Source organism: Anser cygnoides, chromosome 24, assembly GCF_040182565.1.
Source record: "Anser cygnoides isolate HZ-2024a breed goose chromosome 24, Taihu_goose_T2T_genome, whole genome shotgun sequence".
NCBI classification, from domain to species: domain Eukaryota; kingdom Metazoa; phylum Chordata; class Aves; order Anseriformes; family Anatidae; genus Anser; species Anser cygnoides.
The window spans coordinates 4116136-4138839 of record NC_089896.1 but is presented as its reverse complement, the minus strand read 5'-3'; the positions used below and the strand labels follow the sequence as shown (position 1 = coordinate 4138839).

The 22704-nt window shown below is 37.4% G+C and overlaps 1 long non-coding RNA gene across 1 annotated transcript in view; it reads right to left on the bottom strand.

The window, feature by feature from the left end:
- Nucleotides 1-21948, bottom strand: part of LOC106037989 (uncharacterized) — a 118793-nt gene extending 96845 nt beyond the window's left edge. The window contains exons 1-2 of the long non-coding RNA XR_010826521.1: nt 21490-21948; nt 21190-21294 (exon numbers count right to left, since the gene is read on the bottom strand). This is a non-coding gene — a long non-coding RNA (uncharacterized lncRNA). The remainder of the gene's footprint in view (nt 1-21189; nt 21295-21489) is intronic.
- Nucleotides 21949-22704: the final 756 nt, after the last annotated feature.

The following is a 22704-nucleotide window of genomic DNA, read 5'->3' as shown; positions in this document are numbered from 1 at the left end:
GCTTTCTCAGTTATGCAATGCATATATATTTTTAATATAACACTTGGGAAATGTTTAGGCATTGCAAATATCCACACATTAATTTCTTCAAGGCCTGGTCTGCTTCATTCCATTTTACAGTGCCGTATATTTTCTGCTGGGAGATAACGAGGTATTACACAGGAAAAGCAACCCAGAACCCTATCGCTAACTCTGCTGAATGAATGGGTGGGAAGCGTACTGCCAAGAAGACAAGTCTCCAGAGTACAGAAATATCTGTAATCATAATTAAGCAATAAAGTGCTGGTAACATCTGTTTCCTCATATCCCTGTAGAGCTTATGTATAGCACTTGAAGTGATCTCAGTATACTGGTCAAAAGGGTTAATTATTCTACAATGGGAAGTAGAAAAAAAAGCAACAGTGAGGGGAAAATGTCACCGAGGAAATGTATATTACTGAGTCAATGGCCAGCAACTGAAGAACAGATTCACAGCAGGCTGCTAATGATGAGACAAAGATTAAAGCTAGACATGTCTTGATGTTAGGCCCATCAACTCAGCAATAATAATGCTGAGGTAGCACACACTGGAATGGATGGTGTAAACCAAAAAGGAGAAGGAAAAAAAATGAAGAGGGTGGGGGGAAGAGGGCTCTCACCTGATACATTTTCATGCTACTAATTATTTTAAGTCCTGTGAGTTAACCATAAGCAGAATGTTCTTCTTTCTAACACTTTAGCAGATGAAGGAGGTTTTCTTTACTTAAAAACCATCTCTAAAAGATCTGTGTTTTAAAGCAGTGTGTAAAACTTAAGGGTTTTTAAAAGGGTCATGTTCACAGGGCCAGAAACATGCATTCAGTTATGACTGCTGAACCTATAAAAATGTGTCATTTTGAATTGCGAAGATGAAGTATAACACAGTGAGATCTGTTCAGTTTCCTAATGCCTTAAGAATATTTTGTTCGCTGTATAGTTATCACACACTCATTTCTGCAAGGCATGCTGCTTCTTGTACATGTCAGCTGAAACGACAGCAGCCCTATTCAAAGACAGATGATGTACCTCCTGCTGTGCTAGCAAACAGACACTCAACAAGACTTGACTTTCACTGCTAACAGGCATGGACATTGAACTTTGCAAATGAAGCCTCAGACTGAAAGAATGTGTCCAAAAAGCCCAGAGCTTCAGACTCCAAGTTGCAGTCTCTGCCTCTTAGCTTGATCGAAGCAGCTCTCTCAGTTGGCCTTGTTCTTTAATTCAAATTGTGAATCAAGGAAAGATTTGAAATAGGACAAGACATAAGACCTGACTATTAAAAGCCAAAAATATAACATTCTGGAAAACCAATATCGTTCTCATTAAACAGAAGAGGAATTTGATTCCCCCTTAAGAAGGGGACAACAAATTTGCTTTACATTTTCAACGTAACGCTATCATATTGCATAAGAGCTTTTTTCGTGTAGACTTTGGAATAAGTGAAATAAATTTGTGTGTTGAACTTGATTCCTTATAGTAACATAGTTTTCTAGTCAGTTTCTCTAAATGATGACCCAGGAGGCAAGCAGGGAAACAGAACTGGAAGGACGACAATGACTGTACACTTCTACCTACCACTACTTCAGCTACCTGGAGGCTGACAGGGCATTCTTAAAAAACAAAACCACCCCCACCACCAACAATAACAAAAAACACACCAAAAAGCCACCTACAATCACACCCACAACGCCAGAGCAAGTGGGATCATGGAAGCAACTCTCATCCACTGGCTACAAATCTACACGTGCTTTGTACGGTCACTATCCTGCACCCCCCAGCCCCGCTGGCAGTTACACAAGAGGAGGGCAGGTACAGGAAGGAAGAGCTCAGGACATGTGAGAAGACCTGGCGATAACCAGCTGAGCTTACAGTACAAAACATACAAGAAACACAAAACTATTTACTCATATAATGACTTGCTAGAAACATACTTTAACCATAGTTATTCTTGGGTCTAAGTCTTTTCCTGTAGGATTCAAACAAAAATGAACATCCACACATGCTGCCAAGTCAGGCTTCTTAAAATTAAGGATTCTGGAAAAGAGCACAGTAGCCCCTGGGTTCTTTCACACAAACAATAAAAAACATCTGATATAAAAGCTTACAAATCTTTTAGACTTAACAGAAGCACACCTTAAAAAAAAAAAGCTGCATAAAACAAGACAAGCAACACATGATGATATGTGTTTTTATAAACAATGCAACATTTAAAAAACAACAACAAAGACAAACGTATTTTCTTTCATTTTTCTTTTCCTTGACAACCTGATTGGCCTGCTTTCCTCTGACATATCATTAGGAAGTACAACGCGTTTACTGACAGAGGTATTACAAAACTAATACAAATGAAGAAAACAGAAATAAAGCTGAGGTTTTTTCCATTTGCTATTAAAAATACTTGGCTTGCTGGAATGCAGCCATTAGGATTATGTTCAATATTGCAAAATGAAGTTATTTTACAGTCTCGATTAGTATCCATTTATTCTTTGACTGTATGGGATTGCTAAGAACAGAATGTGCTTTAAAGGCAATCCAGGTGAGATTCATTTGTTTCTAAATTTTAGGATTAAAGGATTAATTTAGGTGACTCCAAAAAACTACATAAACAAAGGACAGTTCTTACTTAACATACCATGGTACAGTCATAATCATGTACATCTGTGGGGTAAAAAAGGCCTCTGCCATTCTCCAGATCAGTCTACCTTCTAACTGTATCTCCACGATTAATCACAAAACCTCTTCTTTCTCTTGCAGAAAGGTAATACTAAAATCTCCTGCAACAAAACAGGCAGGCAACAATAAATACCCTTTTTCCAAATCATTTTTTCTAAGATTTACAGGCCTCCAAGTCTGAAGACCAAGCTGCAGTTTCAAACAAACCGAGGGAAGTTTACATCCTCATGTAAGGATGGGGCAGACTGTTGTTATGCAGAGTTAGAAATTCACTCTGTTCCTGTGTTCTGGTGCTACTAACAAAAAGGTAATGATTTAGTATTGCCCTCCACTTTTCCTTCCTTGGGGCTCCTGTAGTACAAGTGCTTGACACCAACAGACTTATTCTTTGAGCAGTTTAAGTCTGAAACTATGACACTGTAGTTTGCATAGACATCCTATTTGATAACTTTCTGACGTTTTATGCTTTGTTTCTTGTTGCCAAATATCAGCTGAAACCTTCCTTTATAATGCAGTATTATCATGCCCACATCTATTTCAAATGCAAATGCAAACTCAGAAAAGCAAGTCCCAACAGTAACAACGTTTAGACAAAAAAAAAATAAATGGGTAATTTAATGTTAAAGTGAAAACTTAAGCCAAACATCTAGGCTAAAGAAGGAAAAAAAATGATCAAGTCAATTACCAAAAAAGAACAGCTTAAAAATTATTTACCTTCTGAAGATGTGCCTGCTTAACATTCTGAAGACTTCACATTACTGCGTTCCTCTAAAACATATGCATTTGACTGAATCAGACATACACAACAGGTTTTAGATTTAGCTCGAAGCAGAAGAACAGCAAAACAACTAGAAAATCCTTTGGGCTACAGAAACAGTACGCAAGTAAACACTTCCAGCATGCTGGGAATATCTGGAATTAGGGAAGAGATAAAACGAACATGTTGGACACTAACCCCCAATCATAGCTAATCCTCCATTTGTAATTACTGCCTTCCTGTTGCCACAGGTCAGAAAATGAAAAATCTACATGATACGTATCTACATGATTTTCAAAGTTAGGGATAGATCTCACCTGTTAAGGTTAATAGGAGAAAAACATGAACAAAATTTTTCAAAATACTTCCAGAAGCAGATAAAAAAGTTATATAAGTTCAGTGAATTATTTAATTTGGCCTTTAATTCATTTGCATTTTAACTACAAAAGCAGCTTCATTAGCTTTCTGTTGTTGGAGACTAAATACATGTCTTTGTATAACAGAATACTTCCATCACTATGCGGAACAGTCAGAAAGTTCCATTCCATGAAACTCTTTAATTTATACACACTGAATTCAAAAAGTCATTTTAGCTTGGCATCTTTGGGAAACTTAATTCAAAACCAAGTCAAATTAAGCTGCAACTTGAAGTACTAAATTTGTGTCCCCCCCGAAAGCTTACTCTTCCTTTTCAAGTGTCATCTGCATGCCAAACATGAATTTCCTAACCTTCAGCTTTAAAGAACCACACTCTAAAGAGGTTAGTCAAGGCTACAGTGCATTTTGTGAAAAGCAATCAGAACTGGAGGAATTAGAGAGAGAATACTTTTTAAGAGGGAAATTATGACCAAAAAAATAAGGTATAAACACCTTTCCTTGTTATAAGCATTATTTAACTGTACTGTTAACATATTATAACAATTATATTAATATTTATACCTCCATTTATAATTTAAGACTATTCTATAATACAATTTGAAGATGCTTATCTCTAAAGCATCCTAATACCTACTAACCATGAGCACAGTGGTCCTGGAACCGTTCACCTCTTAAACTTCACCATGTGGTGGCTCTTCTATATGGAACTGCTTCGCCAAAGCTAGTACTTATTTTTATCATACTTCTGTATTTCCTCCTGGCCTGACAGGAGAATCAGCGGAGATTTTAGCACTGGGATACAGCAAGAGAGTAGCAACAGGAAGATGGAAGCTAAACAGGCCTCTCTACAAACAAGTTTTCCATCCTGACTGGATCCAGCTAACTTTCGTCAGCTATCACAACATGCAACCTATTCATGAGGATTAGCTAATAGCTTAAAACGCCACCAAAATTAAAAAAAAAGTTAAAAAAACAAGCAAACTCGAAATTTAAGCATTGTAACTATCCTTACAGACCAAAAGAAAGGTTATCATGAAAATAAGCAAAAGAGAAGCATCTTCCAGTGTTTTGTTTTACTTTTGTTAGCCATTTATCTAATCAGTCAATCCAAATTATGTAGCTACAGAAAAATAGGGAGAAGGGTTCAAAACAGGAAAGAAAATGGGAACAAAATTCAATGTAGATCTCCTCTAATTAGTACACAGTATTTGACTAACAAAACAAGACCTCACCTTAGAGCTTCACAAAGCAGTGCAAAAATAGCATCCTCCAAGTACAAGCGATACACACTGCGAAGAACAGAATGCCACTGGAGGATCTGTGGGAATTTGTTGAAGTAACAACTCTATTCTTTTCTGTGGTCCCAACTGCCAGAAGAAAGTCGGTAATTATTAATGGAGCACAAGGTTCCTTTTTAAAAGGGTGGTAGAGTACAACCTGCTTCCCACTAAATGGAAACGGCTTGGTATCCGGTGTTCGACAATTGGAATTTCATATATGGGTTGGGAAAACTTAGTCTGCTAATGTAACTAAAAAACCAACAACAATGCATTCTGAAAAACTGAACTCCTAGATTTTCCCAACTACTGACGGCTGGTAGCATTATGCTTGGGAATGAGACCTACTGGAGTTTAATGCTGTTTGCACTTATTTTCATAGAACAAGTAAGCTATAATTAGGTAAAGTGATGAAATGTATTCTAAGCATGCTACAATACCTTTTCTTATGCTTCTCTCTTACGGAATTCAGAATAAATTTGGTTTGACTATTAAGTATGATTTTACATTACAAATTACAGTTATTAGTTTACTGCATGTGTTAAAGTCTAGGAACTACAGCTTACAATCTCAGTAAAAATCATCTTTATTTCTACTGTAATATTACACGTAAAAAGGGATAATGGCACACGACTTAAGTTAAATTGCAAATACCTTCTAAATATTTGTTGAAAATATTCAAAATGTAAAATCTTGTTACATGAACATTCAAAATATCAATATACAGAGGAAGTAATGCAAGACTTCTTTGCCAACAGACAGACAGATTAATTAGCTACAGCTATGTCAGCATGGCAGTGCCTAGTACTTAATTCAGCTAGAGCTAGGTGAAGTCATCTCACTGTATGGATTTCTACCACTGAAAAAAACCCGTGGTTAAGAAAACGGCTAGCAAGTAATGTATTTAAAACCACACCTGACATGATAAATGAAAGAGAATAAATGTATACAGCTAGTGAGACTTCTAGGGAACAGGGGGAGACTTCAACACTTTTGCTGACAGTGACTTTACTGTCAGTGGCCTGTCTCTCTCGGAGGCAGCTGTCAATCACAGAGCAGCTTTCTCTCCCAGAGGAGTTCATTGTGCCTGCAGACAGTTGTGGAATAACTGCTCCTAGGCGTCAGAGCGGCAGATGGAGTGTATCTGTCAATCATTGTCACTAATTATTAACTTCTGTCACTCAGAGCAAGGCAACATATCTCTGCCTGATCCTCTGTGATTTGATCTGCTACGCCACCTCAGAGACAGACAGTTCAACCTTTCATTATGTGTCACACACACAGCGCTCTGCTGGGTCAGCCCTCGTGACTCAGTGTTCCAGCAGAATTCTATTTTAGCCACATAGCATTGCAGAGAGGAGCTGGCACGAAGGACACGCTCTGTGTTCAAATGCAGTGGTCACTCGTTTTCTGTAAGCATTTTGGAGCTAGAAAAGCATGGAAAAACCTGTCTGCTAGGTTTTAAGCAAGGGGAATGGAAAGAATCTAAATACATGCGAAGTAACTTTGCACATGATAAGCTGCCCCTTGTAAGTTACTAAAATGTTAATTATCTCAAAAAAAATAATTCTGAAGAGAGGCAATTTCTTTTAATGGCAATTATTTACAACCGTTCATGAGGTTAAGGGGAGCAGACCAGACACGAAGCACCATCCCATGCCTCTGCATAGGCCAGAAAAATGACTAGAAATTATCATCAGTGATTTCCGATTATCTTATGCTTGCCTGGATTTTCTATCTTGGATTTATGAGTACGGTTATTAAAATTCCGTGCAACAACATTGGCTGTGCTCACTAAAGAGAAGAATCAACAGCTGAAACACACCGCTAGAGAAAAAGCGTATATATTCTCCATCTCTCTACATTTTCAAATAAACAACTGATATCCCTATATTGATATCCCTAGAAAGCCCACTTAGCCAAACCCAAAGCAGTATCCCAAGGTTGATCAAGAGCATTTATTATACAGTCTATGATATTAAAAAAAAATTCATAATGCCTTCAGTACTTAAAATTGTGTAAATCCAAAAGGCCCCAGACACTTTATATAAAGCCAGAAAAATTATCCTCTGCTTTGGGAAAAGTCTTACACACTGACCTATTTAAACAAATACACACCTCTGCAGGCTTAAGTCCTCTCTCTCCATCCTTTTTGGGATTGGCAAAGTTATTAATGATGGAATTTGTTCAGGCACAGAAAGTGCTGTGGATTTTTGACTACTACTACTATATTCTAATACATTCTATTCTGCTGTACTCTAACACAACCAGATGCAAAAGAGTGGATATAGAAAAGGGATTAGAGCCACAGTTACAGAATAGGAAAATCATAGAATGGTTTTAGTTGGAAGGGACCTTGAAGATCCAACCCCGCTGCCCAAATCCCATCCAGCCTGGCCTTGAACACCTCAAGGGATGGGGCATCTCCAGCTTCTCTAGGCAGCCTGTGCCAGTGTAGTCACCCTTAGAGTAAAGAATTTCCTCCTGATGGCTAATCTACATCCCCCCTCTTTTAGTTTAAAGCTGTTACCTTGTCCTATCGCTGCACTCCCTGATAGTGTCCCTCTCCATCCTTCCTGTATGCAGGCCCCCTTTAGGCACTGGCAGGCCGCTGTAGGGTCTCCCTGCAGCCTTCTCTTTTCTAGGCCACCCTCAGCTCTCTCAGCCTGTCTTCAGTGGAGAGGGGCTCCAGCCCCTGAGCATCCTTGTGGTCTCCCCTGGCCTTACTCTAACAAGACCTTGGGAGAACATCACCGCTGAGAAGGATCCAGGGAAGCACTCCAATCTGAGCTTCCACTGGGATGCTATGGAAAAATGGATGAAAGCACCATCTGGATGAATGTAGGTATAGAGAAGACAAGGGGAAATTACCCCAGTACTGCAGTTTGAACTCATCAACCTAAGTGTATTACCGGTTTTAACCGTGTTCCTGTTTAAAAGGAACAACAGAGACTTACAGACAGAACCTCACCATTACAAGAGTCTCGCAGAACTCAGCCTCTTAAACAAGAAATACTAACAACTAACTTCATCATCAGGTATACAGATCTCCAGGGAAAGAGAATGTCAAATACCATGCACGCTTTTGAATACCAGTCTGAAAAGAGCTAAATACATACAAATTAGACAGAGTTTAAGAAAAAACCACACCCTAAACCACCACTTTTTAATAGCAGAGACAATCCAGTTAAAACAGTGCATTGTCCACAGTTTCTCAATACCTTCAACCACCTTTCTCTCCAGAAAACCAAATATAGAACATTGTGTTTCAGAAGTTAATGGATTTAAGAAGGAATTAACAGTTCACACGCAGTATTAGGTTGTCCCATTTCCATTATTCTCAATTTTTCCATTGCCTAAAATGTTATTAAATTTTAAGGGTTGTTTTTTTTTCTAATTTAAGTAGTTCAGATTTGGTAAGATTCTGCTCTGACCTTAAAATCTATTAGCTTTTATCCAATACCACTTAGCCTGACTGTAATGCCTCAATAGCAAGTTACAGCATTTTATTTCCTTTGCTTCATTTCCAAGAAAAAAGCAATCGATAAAGTTCAAATCCTAAAAACTCATGCTAGACTTGAAGATTCATGATGAAATGTGTCATTATGCACTTACAAGTTTAAACAGGAAATTATTCATTTATCATCTTCCTCTCTGAATACTGGAAGACTTTTTGATACTGACGGACAGAGATCCCAACTAGCCACAAGTTCAGTACTCCCCCACGCCCCCCCTCCCAAAAAAGAAAAAAAACTTTTTTTAATAAAAAAGTGACATTTTTCCCTATAAAAGGATCTATTCAAGATCCTTAGTCACTTCTCTCAGAATACTTCTGACTCAAACCTAAAGCAAATTTCAAATTGACCAAAAAAAAAAGAAATAAAAGAAATAAAAGGAAAACATAGCCCAAAAGGGAAACTGTTACTGGAAATTGCATAGCAAATTGATACTCCAAATCTTGGAAAAAATTTATTTATTTCCTCAGCTCTCACACACGCCCATTTAAATGAAAATGCATTTCTATGCCTCTTGTTATTAAGATTTTTGTTAGTGTACAGCTTTTAATGAAAAACAGGAAGAAAAAGAGACCATTTTTATGTCCTCTGACCATTTGTTGTCATTACAGCTCAGAGTACATTTAATTTCCTTTCATAACTTTCGACAACAAGAATCACTAACAGTATATTAGTGCAAGAAACTTTTATAAAATATTACAATCAAATCAATTGCATTAACACATTTGAACCCTTAAGTTGAACATAGTGGAAAACACAATACTTCTTTATTATATCAGCTGTCTGGTCATATATACATCATCTATAACTAAAACCAAAAGTGTTGAGAGTCCTATTTATCCAGAGTTAGCAAAAGGAATTATCTGACAGTTCAAAATGAAAAACCACTAATAAGCATTAGAGTGTATTGAAAAGTTTAAACAATGCGATTAAGGAAACTTTTGCAATAATAAGGAATGTATGTGATTCTATTTTACCTTGCTAACAAAATTCCTCTGGGACTTCTTATTCTGTTAGACAATAACTAAACTGGAATATTATGTTAAACAATTCTCACATTCTACCTGTATTCAGAATATATTTAAAATTAAGAGATAATGTTCTCTCAGCATACTGCACTTCACTAAAATGTTCGTATTTTCAACCAAATTATTTGCCCAAAGCAATAAACAGAAGGAAAGTCAAAAGGCTCTCGCTGGTGCTTTAGCCATTTAGAGCTCTGAAGGATGCACTTCACAGACTTTTAAGCCATCTTTTTTGAAGTTTATTTTTAAGAAGTGAAACAAGGAATTCTTTAGAAAGAGACTGCTGAGGGGAAAATTGAGTGAGGGGATACTGTGAAGAGGAGACAGAAAATTGTATGTTTACCATAACTCCTGCTATAAAAGCCAGTAACAAAGAAAGACGTCCAATGAACTGCTTCAGGTAACAAATACCATTGAAAAGGAAAACTGAGAACCAACTTAAACAGAAAAGCTCAACAAATTTAGGAGGGAAGATGGAAGGGGCAGATACCTGCCCTCATAATCCGTATCATAATAGCCCATCACACAGAACTCCTATACTGTTCTCACCTACTGAGAGAAAATGAAATAAAATGAATCAAGATACATCTTGGAATTATGTGCAGGTAAGAAAGCACAAAATCTGTCACGTGTTATTTGTTGTGGTCAGCAGTATCAGACCCTATCGAGTAACTGAAACGTTATCGATATATAAAAATTAGACCAGGTAACTGTCACTGCACTGCAAGGTCTTACAGCAACCCCAGATCATTTCCCTAAAAACCAGGGCACTTGATGAATACTGTATTCCCAAGTTCCACAGAAATATAGTTTCTTTGTATTTCCATTAAACCCACATTTTAAACTGTATCGACATTCCTTAGCTGATTTTCTTTGTAGCACTATTTTCAAGTATTCAAGTCCTAAATAAAATGTACCAAAAGTGCTTTTACCTGGCGCTGCCAACTTGGCATTTGCATTGTACAAACAGCAACTTACCTGCATCTGAACAGAGACACCTACTTCCTATGTTTCAAACTGCAATCACGTACACGTACTGCAATCTGCAAATCATCTGCACATATTCTGGTCACACAGCTTGCAACTTACTATTCACTAGTCAATAAACCCCGACACTAATACTTTCCATCTGAGTGTAAGGCCCTAGGTAAGTTAACATTTCCAAAGCACGATGAAATTTTCAAACAGGTCAAAGTACACACAGACACAAATAATATTTGCAAACCTCCAAAACATTAAAATTATTAGCTGGTACTATTTTATATATTTAAGTCTCCGACTTGCATGCATCTGAAATAGCACATGCAGTAGTCCATTTGCTTCCATAGCTGCTGTGTAACAACACAGATTCATAAAATGCATCCAAATCTAGGTCTTTGTTTTGCTCAGATTTTAAACTATATTTAAACCCAGCCACAAGGAGGTCAAAGTCATAGTTAAGTATAACTGCTGCTTATGTCAAGTATATTGTCACACGAACATATGAGGGTGTACGCTTACTCATTTCAAATAAAAGAGACAGAGTAAAATATCTGATGCCCTCCTTTACACTATCTCTGCTTTAATCACATCTCAACCCATACCGTTTTTCTTCAAACCATTCCTGGATTCATTACTTTTCAAACGTAATCAATGGGAGAAATGAGATGACAAAAGCATGTGTCATGACTACTTGGTTTAGAAAACAGTTTTCCAAATCTTGACAGTTCATGTTTCCAAGCAAGACAAATAAAAATCCCAAGAATTCATAACTGTTGTTCCTAACATTGCTGTGTGTATGCATAAGTTTTATTGGTTAGGTCATGCAAATAGGCATAAAGAACCTCATGCTCTTTTCTTAGATTCTCAGAAAAGGAACTGAAAAACTCAGGGTAAGCACTGAGCAGTAAGTTCACAAGTGGGACCTATCAGTCTCATTCCCAAATGCTCTATTCAGTTGTTAGTCAACTTTGAGGAGCATCTGAATTCTCTGTCTAGGTTTCCACGAGGCAAATTTCTAAGGCACTTTAATTTCTGCCTCTGGACACAGAGCCATCTAAACCCTAACAGCTGGCACTTCAGCTCTGCTGGACTTCAATGAACAGCAGCCTTCTGCCCATTTCCCCTGCAACAGCTAAGCTTGTAGATAGTCGCTAGAGCAGCGGTCTCCAAGGGGAGTGCAATACAGTCACCAGGGTGCAAGAAGAACACATATTTATACCATTAATAAAATAAAATTTAAAAAAATCATTTTCCTTTTTAATTTCTATTTTTGCCTAGACTTCATAATGCCCCTCGCATTTTAGTGCAGTAGTACATGCGTATAATTCATAGACAAACATATTGGGGGGTGCTCAATTTTCTTTTCACTGATAGGTGTGCGCCATGAAAGAAGTTTGGAGACCAGTGCACTAGAGCAAACTGCAAACTACCAAACTGCATCTCTCAAAGATGGTGAAGTGGCAGACGCAGTCCTGCCTTACGAGTAATGGTAAAAAGTTTAGCAATGAGAGCCCCAGCATGAGAGGCAGTACACTCAAATTTAAGTACGTTCTGTCTGTCTACTAGGAGCAGGGCTTTAAACTCAAACCTCCACATTCTCAGGAGCCTGTTTTACACCCTGATGGGACAATACAGAAACGAACCTCCTCCCTGCTGGATTCTGTATGGAGGAAAGAAAAAGTAATCTGTCCTGGTGATGTCCAGAGGTCAGGTATCAGAATCATTAACAAGAAGAAATCCTAAGCCCACTGTTTATCTTAAGACCATTTTTTCATGACTGAAAGCAGCGTATTATGTTGTACAGTAAAACACAAGACATGGGCACTAAGACGCTGAAATAACAGCCTACTGTGCAACCTAGCAGGTTGCGTTTTGGTTTTCTACAGGCTCTGGCTTCTCTTTTCTGGAGGCCTCTGCTTACATTTAACCTCAAATTTTGCACTCTTTCTAAACAACTATGCGGCTAAGAACCCACAAGACAGTTAAGAACAAAGAAACTTGAATTCTACTCAATTCAACAGGCTTTTAGATACTCTGCTAAAGAATCTGCAATGTTACGAGGTGACCAAAGAAGAACACCTTTATCATTACAAAAGAGGAGTTATGTGGCAGTTACATTAAGCAAAGATGCTGAACCAATCAGGAATAGAAAATGAGCAAAAGGTACCAAATTTTTAGTAACAGGCTAACATAATAATTCCTGTGCTGTCACTCTAATGATGGAGAGCAGCACTAGAAGAATAGCCTTTCTAGTAATGTCTTTCCTAAGCTAATAGGAAAACATTCTCCTAATGTTGAAAAGGAACATCCTGCCCTGTCCAAATCAGAGAAATATTTTACAAAACAAGATGTCAGAGTCACAGCAGTTCCATAAGGACATTTTCTTATTCCCCTGAGAAATGAGGCTGGTAATAATGATGATAATTTTTATTATCATAACAACAACAACATTTCATACCGAATAAGCTGGAATGTTTTGTGCCCTCACAGAAATGCACCAAACCTGATAGTCTTAATGTTTGACTCTGAATATGTCTGTCATGAAACAAGCGCGAGCCTTCAGCAGCCGTGGCTGCCTGATTAGTCTCACAGTCACTCCAACGAGCTATCAGCTTCTCAGCGTGAAGTTCTACTGCATCACTGCTCCAAGCCTTTAGGCAAAGGATTCTAATAATGAGTCACAGTGCCGTGACTGAGGCCACACTTCTGCTCTGGTGAGCTGCTTGCTGAGAGGGACTGCATGCTCCCTCATTATCATTTTATAGGTTTTTTTCTTTCCCCCCCCTTTTTTTTTTTGTATGTTCTTTTGTATTCCTTTTCCTTCCTCCAAATGCTTGGTGCGTTTCAGTCAGAGTGCTTAGTGCTGCCACCAGGGCAGAAGCCATATGCTCGCATTTAATAACCTTATGGTATGAGGTAGTCATAAAATTTATGATAAGGCAGAGTATTATGTAGAAGAATCAGATATGGTAAGATACAGTCTTCTATCAAATCCTAATAAAGAGCCATAGTCATCTGCATTCCAACCAACAGAGGTTGCAGGGGAAAATACCTTACACATTTCTTTTTCATTTATGATCCTACACAGAACTAATAAGAAGAAAGAGAAGAACAAAAATGGTGACTCACTTATTAAGTTCCATCCTACCCAGCTAAGATTTTTTTATCCCTTGTATCTATATTCTCATGCACCACTGGGAAGGCCAGTTCTGGGAAGGTGATGAATGTTACTGAAACCAAGAAGCAGTCGCATCAGTTACACCTTAAACACGCACACAGAGCAGTACTAACTTGCCAGCTACTAATCACCCAGCAGCACCCAATTCAACAAACATACTGAACAAACTTGCCGCCAGACTTGCATTTTTTCATGCTGTTATGCCACTCCAATAGAATGCCCCAGTGTCTTGAGACATATGCAGATAACGCAATGTCATGTACGTGTTACTACTACTACTCTTTTTTGTTCATCCTTTGTGTAGCTACAAACCTTTTGCTAGTAAACTTTATTATTATTTTTCTGGAGAAAAAACATGATACATGATAATAAAAACAAAAGATTTAGAATACGCACATACAGTTCTCCTAAGCTGAATCTCCAAAAGATACAGAGAAACACAGAAGTGATTCCTGAGCAGATGGAAGATGGTTAGTGTGATGATGTCAGGATTATGTCAGGAAAAGTTGAAGCTGTTTACAGATTATCCATCTGTATGTGTAAAACTAGACAAACAATCCTCTACAGAGCTAGTTACTTATATATACCTTATTAATACAATAGCAGATACTAAAAAAAAAACACTCGAGTGTGAGTAAAAGATGGGAAATTTTGTGACAGATTTTGTAAAATGAATTACACACAGTAGGTTCTGTACAGGAATAAACCTGAAACTCAAACTGACTGACTGCGAAGACCCCATAAAGGCACATCTGCTCTGATCCATTACAGAGACGGTTGCATCCTTGCAAAGTATACCTGCCACTAATCTGGAAATAATTAATAAAGCAAGAGAAAGTCTGCAAATTCACCTCCAGCTTTAACTTTATAAAAAATGTGAAAGCGAAGTTTGCAGCACTGTACAAGTAGAATATTTATATACAGTATCTTCCTTTGATCATTCTCAAAAAAGTACTTAACTCCCTTACAAGAATGGCAAACGATACAAGTCTTCAGTTCATATTTTCGTTGGCTTGCAGGCTTAGCAGAAAAAAAATAAAGGAGGGCACACATTAGAACTTGCATAGTTTCTTATGCAGACCCTATCAGCACTGCTATTGGAAAGAGTAAGAAATGAGAAAGGAAAGAGTTAAAAATAAAAAAGATGAAGACAGCAATGATCTTAAAAGAGCAGTATTTTTATGTAATCGGAGAAGAACAGCACTACGGAAACACTGAATATGACAGCACAACCTTATATCTACTATAATTTTACATGATTGGAAACCTCAAGTGTTCCAATCATGCCTCTTTCCTTGGGATATAGCTACCTTCAAATCAATCAAGCTTACTTAAGCTGACTTAACTGCCTAGTTCATATGGATCTTAGCATGTTCCGAACACCTGAATATTTTCTCCAGTTCTCTAGCATGTACCACAACTCCATTCTGCTGTCACAATGTCAGCAGCGTCCAAGTGAACTGAAGATTGCTCGGGTGTATTCACATAAACTGCAGTCACACAAGCCATTAAACCGTAGATATACCTGTACCCATGGTACTTCCCTTTTTTCTTCACTTAGATGGCAAACATCATTTCACACTAGCAGCATATGGCAGCAGGCTAAAGGGAGCAAGCTTCACAGACAGAAAATGTAAGAAAACAAAATTAAATGCGTGAGGGGAAAAAAAATTGAAACAAGGACATTCACGATTTCTGAGGCTGTGGAAAAAGTCAATCGATGCTCACCTGTGTGCCTATCCTAGACTGGTGTTAAGAGATTCCTGTTTTCAGTATATCTCACATTATGCACATAGTATTAAAAAGAAGAAATAAAGAAAACACGATTAACTTGATAAGCTTTCCACCCCACATCTGTGAGAGCATGTTGGTCTGCAAGGTCCAAAGCTGGACCATAAAATTCAGAGCTTTATTTGAATTCACCTTGTCTTTATAATATTTTCAATTAAGTCTGAGAAAAGGATATGCTTGTATTTGGCACTGACATTTTCAACAAGTATTATTAAAAAAGACACTATCAGGAAAATAGAATGCAATACAAGAAAAAAAATAATCAACTTTTGACTGAAAGACTCTAACACAGACATTCAAGTGAAAATCACCTTTCTGTTGACTTGAAAAAACATCTTCCAAACAAGAAAACTCCCCCCCAACAAATTTTCCATTTGTTTACTTCTGAATAATTTCACAGTAATAAATAAATTACTCCTAAAGTAATCAATACATTCCTCCTCTCTTCAAACATGACCGCTTTCACAGTCACTACTTCTGATGATGTATCCTTCTCATACAAAGAAGGACGTTCCATCAATAAACCCTAATCCTTCTCTCATTCCTCAAGTTTTCTGACTTTTTATAACAAACAGTTCAGATGGCCTAGCACCACGCAATTCTGAAAGTCCAAACAACTTCAGGCTTCAAAGCTTTTGAAAAATGTTGCCAAGCCATCTACTCAGCTGGAAATACATAGAATTTTTAAGACTGCCTAATTTAAATAAATGCATATAACGCAATAAAGTGAAATGTAAACTTCTTGTCTACATTCTTAACACCAGAAGGGGGCAGGGGGGTGTTTTTTAGTGTTTTTGTCTGTTTGTTTTTCATTAAGTGAACTGACCATTTATCCTCATCCTACTACTTGAGAAGCTGTGCGGCCTAATTGCACTGGATCACTCTTATATTTAACTTTTTGACCCTAGCAGAGTTCTGCAGCACAATTCTCTGTAAAACTGTAGTTAACTTATTCAATAATAAATTCATGTATTCTTTAAGACTGATGTGCTGTGAGCCATTACAGTCTAAGCTAAGTTGACAGACTCTATTAAAGCGCAGTACTGTCATGGAAATTGTGATCTTAACACAAGTGCATGTGACGGATACCAATTACTTTGCTCTTTTCCATAAAAAGTCTGCATGACATGGGAGTTATTATGAATGACTGATAAGATCACTGAATGCTTTACATCATGATTTTCAAACATGATTCATCCTTAATCATGGAGTAAGCATAACTGCTTATCTATAACATTATGACCTGCTGTAAGCAGTAGAAGCAGATTAAGCTAGTCACCTCCTAACCAAAGTTACTATCCCAATGTGTTAATTATCGTCACTTATGGAAACCAGCACCTTTCTTCATGACAGAAGGATACTTAATAATCTTAACATTTGCCCTTCAGAAGCATCAACTTATTAGACAAGAGATTCTTTTCCAGAAAGCAATTATTTTAATCAATGCTAAATCATATAAGTCATCATCTCTTAACAACTGTCTTTAAAAGCAATTAACTACGCAGTTGTTTCTAAACACCGCAAGATCGGTGCTGCAGTCAAAAGGAGGGCACTGCTTGTTCAGTATGCCACTTAATGAGATAACACTGGTTTCAGTAATTCAGAAAGGGAAAAAATGATATAATGACTTTTAGAAACAAAGGGAACACTGCAAAAATGAAACTGCTTAATCACAATTCAGAAAACAGTAGAGTAGATCCTTCTACCTCTCTGTACTTAAATAGATCAAATACCAAGGTCATGTTCTATGTGGATTTACTTGTGAATAAAAATAAGTGCCAGCTGATCAACAAACACTTGACTTGCTCTTTCCAGTGCTAAGCAGTTTTATCTCACCATACAAATGAAGTAAACAAAGAAACAAAACTTTTAATTTTCCTACGTATAAACTGAAAGCCTCAAAGTTTTACTCTACACTGCTGACTGATGATTTCTTAAGATTTGGTTTTCTTAAACAATTATTTAGTATCAACTGTATGAATTACAAGAAGTTATAGTGACAAATCTGGTTAAAAGCCTGACTTGTTAGTAACGATTTGGGTATTCAAAAATGCACTGGAATAAGAATGCACAAGGTCAGCCATTTTACACATCCCACAAAGTTGGATTCAGGGAGTCACTGCTTAGAATCTCAGCCATAAGCATCACGTATAACTGTAAGAGCAACCCTACGCATGCTTCAAAATTCAAATACCAAAAAAAAAAAATCACAATTTTTACCAAATTATATAAAATTAAAGAATTATGTAAAAAATCAGAGCACTAGCTGTGGCATGGCACTTAACTACAAATACCGTCCTGCTAAAACAAAGTGTCATGAGCAGTCATTAATATTCAGGAAACTCTTATGTTGTAAAAATGATTAAAATAGCCAAAATGAACATATGATCAGTTTTTTATTGGGGGGGTTATTTTTTTTAAACATCAATGCTCATAAAATAAGCAGATTTTTGCATTGTGACTCTCCTTATATAAAGTGTCTGAAAGAGCTATTCATCTTTGTGAATTAATTCACAACAGTCCACTTAAAGATAATCCTCTACACGTTTCCTCTGAAGACTTACTTCATCTAAATAGAAGTTTTCAAGTTGAAGCCAGAAGACTTTTCAAAAGAAAAAAAATAAGAATAAGACAGTTGTGATAAATTACAAATGCTGCAAGAACACTCCCTCAGTATCTTTAGCCCACACCCACTTCTGGCTACAGTCAAAAGGTTTTTCAAGAGGTTTTTAAACTAAGCAAAATTCCTATACAATTAAGTAGAGGGAAAAATACTACTACTGCTGGGGCCACAAGGGAATTTTTCTTCCCACAATAAATTACCAGTTTTTTTGATTTCATGAAAAATGTACTAGGTAATCTTTTCAGTGCTTCCCAACAAGTTAGTACTTATTCTCCTCGAGCACAGCAACAGAAGACATCACCTCACAGTTGTTCACAGCAGGTTTTCAGTCATATAGTCCTCCCTACCCGACATTTTTGCTCATAAACACGTTGTGAATATGTAAACATTTAAAAACTGTGACGATCTAAAAACTTTCTCTTACAGCTCTGCTAGACTCTTTGGGTAATGCGTTCCTTCTAAGAGAACAAGACAGCCATCTAGAGGGCAAAAAAGGCAGATCCTTAAATCACAAGGGAACACCGAACAATCAATTCACTGCAAACACCAGGTAGTTCATTTTTACTTGGTATTTCACCCTGACTTCCAGAATAATCCAGAAACCAAAAAGTGACAATTTTCTCCTCTTAGGATGACAATTTCTACAGAAAGCACAGATTTTTATAAAAGCAGACTGTTTGCTACTATGCAACACACAATTCTAAAAAATCAGTATCATAGATGTGTAATTAGGGACGAAGATGTCACTGCTACCTAGCTCCTTAACTCCATTACGGTATTCAGCATTTCCTCCTTCTTCAGTACTGGCTCTGGCGCAGAGCAAATGCAACACAAAGCAGCAGCTATACCAGCAGTGAGCTTTCTTGCTCCACAATCATAAAAAAGCATTTATGGCCATAATGCTTTAAGCAGCTCATTACTGATAAATTGTACAAACTATCACAGTGAGTCATAGGAGTGGGGAGTTCCAAGCTGAAGTAGAAGTAGGGTTTTTTCGTCTATTAGAGAAACAGATATATTTGGAGATTACAGTCCCCTGTGAAAGGATTCCGGGTAATTCTTACTGTTTGCTCAGATCAATTCCTGACACTGGTAAAGTTTAATACAGTTCTGTTAGCACAGCTAATTTGGAACAGGTATTACAAATGAAAAAATGCATAGAAAAACAGAATTATTTGAAAAAAAGTAGAGAAAAATCTTTCTAGAGTTTTGATTTGGATCTAGAGATCAGGGCGGAGAAAGGTGTGTGGTGAAATAATCAGCACTGCTCTTGGCTCTCTCCAGACCAGTCCCTCCCTTCCCTTTTTTTTGGTCTCATTTTCTATGCTACCAGAGATCTAATTGTTCAGAACACTGCATGTCCGCTGTGACTACTGCAGGCTGTCTTTTAAGCCTACTGCAGGTACCTGCTGTATTTTTCAGTGCACAGGGACCAATGTATACAAAATTCTCTCACTTCTCTTGCCATTTCCACAATATGGAATAAAGGTACTGAGTTGTCATTTAGGAACTGAGGGCAGAGGGAGAGGTATTAATCATACTGCATACTGATCCTGGAAACATCTGCAGAGGGTTTGTTCTTGCTGAAGTATCTCTTCCCCTACATTTCTGGAGATTTCACACCATCCCTTTGTTTCATTTCTGACATGAAATGCAGATGGCCTGCTTACTGACACCAGCAAGAAATAATCTTTGAATTAAATCCAAAAGCGCTTTTACAAAATCTTCTTTTCACTTGCCTTCTAATGATGACCTCTTCCCTAATTTTGCGATGGTTTCAACTCGCTTTTCGATCATTGGTATAGCTATAAAAAGCGAAACACCTCCTTCCTAACCCCATTATGATGAAAGCTTTGAATTTTATTATTCATTTTTAATAGGAAGAAGCTAAATTCCCTCAGGAACCATAAAAGTTAGGGGTTTTATCTCTCAGAAAGTGAAAGGTTGCTACAGAGTCATGCCTTCAGCAGATAGTCTGATAAAGGGTATACCTTGTACTTGGGATGACAAGAGAAAGAGAGGTTGCCCATTATTATTTTTAGTTCAGAAAAAAATATATATTTAAAGAGGACTGTTTTAGGTATTCTTTGGGTATTTTTTTTTAAATCTCTTAACAGTCTTTGAACAGTATTTAAAAAAATCGCGTACCATCAATGTAAATTAAAAGCTCAGACCATCACACTCTCAAGATAATTGTCTAACATTTAGGTAATCCTGCAAAAAGGTGACACTTCTGTTCATCACTCCTTAGTTCAAAGTTGTAACAGAACCCCTACTCTACACAGTGCCATTTTCCGTAAGACATTAACATCAATATTTGTACCAAATACCACATAAAAAAAAAAAGAAAGATGGCAACTGCACATCAGATCACTTTCCAGGTCAAAACATGTCTTGCCTAGCACCTGGCTGATCTTCAAATGGTATTTCAAAACCTGACCAGTGACTGCAGCAGCTCAGAAGATGGCTCTGAACAATGCGTACTATCAGCCTGGGAGCACGTTTTTATCCCAGTGAGTTCCAGTTAACAGGTACATGACACTTAACAAAAGTTAGCCCTGACACACTGCGGATTGGAAGCGTGACACATGGTTTAAGAAGATCACAGAATTTTTGAAGAGTGAATGTGTCTGTTGAGAAGCAAGACTTTTTTCCTCCTTGCTTTCAATGATAACCAAAATTACCAGTCTCTCAAAAACATGTACAATTATACAGGCTTATTAATGGAGATGTTTCTTCTTTTCTTTCTCCTTATTGATTTCAGATAAAGAATAAGTGGTTAGCAGAATGAAAGATATTGAAGGGAAAAAGAGGGGAACAACAACAACACAAACTCCATCCTGGAAAAAAAAAAATCAGAAGCAAGATGTGGACAGCCTGGAACAGCTTCTCCTGTCAAGGTAGGAAAGAAAAATATGAAAGAATCAACGGCTACTTACACATATTCCACATTTTACATGAAGAAGATCCTACCTTTGGATTGCAACATACTTCAGAGGAGGAGGTAACTCATCTCCAGATGATCCCATTATGAAGGCAAAGAGTGGTTAACTGGTTACCTTTAGATATTAGTAGTTGCTAGAAGTAAATATGAAAACTCTATTAGAAAGGCTGCATTAATTCTAGGTCTAGTTTTTTTTTTTTTTAAAAAAAAAGTTTCTGTTTCTCTCCTGAAGCTGAGCTTGTTCCTGCATTTTGGAATACTGTCTATTTTGCCTTGACAAGAAAATCTCCACAAAAGGAACAATTCAGATTCTTTAGTGGGGGCCTTACAAATGCTCTACTCTTCAAATGCCTCAGTTGTAAACTCCAGCATTTTTCTAATCTCCTGCTTAAACACAGGTTGATTTTATTTGGTTCTTTTCCTTCTGAATGGTCCCTGACTGCTTTTCTTCACTTGCCTCACCAGGTGTCTGAAAAGTAAATCAGAATAATTAGTTCTTATTTACCTAGTTGATTGCTGAAAAAAGTGGCATTATCTAAGCTAAGAAAAGCAGGCAGGGAAACTAGAACATTCTAATATAAAACATACATAAAGGACAGAAATGGACAGCCAGAACAATCTTTCATCCTCCATCACATCCATGAGGCTACCAAATATGGTCTTATTCCCTGCTACCAAAGACAAATCAGTAGTTCATAAAAGCTAATTAGGAAGCCTCATTTTTTAATAATTAAATACCCAGTACTACTCACTGACTGCAGCCTCAGTAATCCTGAGGACATGACCCACCATCCTACCTTTGCCATCAGTAAAACTGAGAAAGCAGCAAACCAGTCTTTAGGTAGGCTTCGTGAGTCCTGAACCTGTGTTCTCCGTATCTGGAAAAAATAAAAAATAAACCATTATAGATTGGTTTGGCTTAGCTTGGACTGACTTATTAATACTAGCTGGAATTGTATTTCTATAGACTTCTGTGTTTACGCTGTAAAAAGGTCAGTAATAAAAATGACAACAGAAAAGATATTAAAGAATCTATTTACGTGCGCTAGGTGCTATTACAATCCAAGCAGTAACACTGTTCTGAAGACAGTAATCTCTTAAAAGGGCAAAAGGAAACAAAACCTGCCTAAACTGTGTCAGTAGAAAGACCACAAGCTCACACTGGAAGTTGTACCAAGCATTCCCCTCAAGTGAGAGGCAGGTAACAAGGTACAGGTACGTACACTAGCTGTCGAATTGAAGCCTACATCAGTGGACAAGGATGTAACAACTGGCTGCTTGGCATGATTTGTACCTGTGATGTGCAGTGTTTTCACCTACAAGACAGAACTAGGATGTTAGGGGGGGTTAATTTTTTTTTATTATTATTTTTTATTTTTTAAAGAGTCTACTTTTACTCAAACCAAATTTGTCATCCCAGCCCCCACATGAACATGTTTTTGGGATTCCCCCTAGACTCAATGGAGAAATAATACACAATTAGTATTTGCCTGACTAAAATTGTTAAGAACCAATGAATAAAATCATGCCAAGACTCTTCTGTG